Source organism: Rhagoletis pomonella, unplaced genomic scaffold (genome assembly GCF_013731165.1).
Source record: "Rhagoletis pomonella isolate Grant_MI unplaced genomic scaffold, Rhpom_1.0 Rhpom_scaffold_00003, whole genome shotgun sequence".
Taxonomy (NCBI): Eukaryota; Metazoa; Arthropoda; class Insecta; order Diptera; family Tephritidae; genus Rhagoletis; species Rhagoletis pomonella.
Genome location: NW_023458557.1, coordinates 83827583 through 83828850, shown reverse-complemented (window position 1 = coordinate 83828850; position 1268 = coordinate 83827583). Strand labels below are relative to the sequence as shown.

Below are 1268 nucleotides of genomic sequence, written 5' to 3'. Positions count from 1 at the left end.
TATGTAGCTATTAAATATACCATCATTGATCCTAAATTTGTATCTTTACACAAAAAAAAAGGGAATAATTTTTTGAAATCAGCTCAAGGTATTTCGAACTTCTGCGTAACCTACGCTACTTCCAAACATCAGCGAATAAAGGGAAAACTATTTCCTACCAGTTCTATGGCTATAAGTTTTACTTCAAAAGATACAAGGCCGTTATCGATCTGCTTCCAGAATTTGAACGAACCTTATAGAAATGAAGCTCTAAAATTCACAGCACTAGACATTACCACTACAATTACGGAACACACTTTCTCTCTTCCTTAGTTTTGTATGACTCAGAGTAATCGTTTTTGAAACTCAAGTTTTGCAAATTATTTGAACAAAGACTGCGTATATATGAGGAAAAGGAATAAGATATTGTAATCTGCTTGTATATATACCTTTTCCAAAGACTTTTCCGAAGCATGGTTTTAACGCTTTGCCGAAGTTTCACAAAAAGAAGTGTTATGCAAGAAAAGAACCTCTAGATAAATAGGAGCTGGTAGAATAGGCCAGGAGCATCCTTTACGCTAGCCGAAACGGCCATCATTCAAAGGAGAACCCAATGCTGCACCCCATACCGAAACCGAAATCTTCATTTGAGAGATATTTGGCCTCTAAAAGGTAGCGAACAATACTGCCAACGAGTTCCAAATCCTCCAGAAATCCGGTCTTGCAAAAACCCTCAAAGTGAACATCTCTTTTTGAAAATCCTATGAAAGCTTATACCAACGACGAAAGCAGCTAGTATCCTATGCAGACGAGAGATTGGCATTTATTTATACACAAGAAGGCGATATCTTTTGTATTGAGCTCTGGCTGGTGCTGTCCTCGTGGCTGTATATAGGCATGATATCTCCAACAGACCAAGTCCTGGGTCCCGGAGGAACCCTGTACGCCAAACGATATGCTAAAACTGGTCTGTCTATCCATTGAATCACTGCAGACCCTTAGACTTATTATTGAAACTTATTGAAGTAAAAATTCTTAATCGACTTCGGAGATGTTTGCGCAAAATATTTAACTCCATGGTGATGGTGGTAAGTATATGTCAAATGCGCAAACAGGTAATGAACGGCTGAATTGAGCACCACTAGGAGCGCGAAGAGAGAAAAGACAAAGTACAAGGCAAGGATATAGACAAAGACATTGATAAGTATAAGGATAACGATAGAAGTAGAGATAGAGATAGAAATAGAGATAGAGATAGAGATAGAGATAGAGATAGAGATAGAGATAGA

At 38.1% G+C, this 1268-nt stretch overlaps 1 protein-coding gene across 4 annotated transcripts in view; it reads left to right on the top strand.

Moving 5' to 3' along the window:
- LOC118735698 (cytohesin-1) overlaps positions 1–1268 on the top strand; it is a 146529-nt gene that overhangs the window by 59735 nt on the left and 85526 nt on the right. The window lies entirely within an intron of this gene.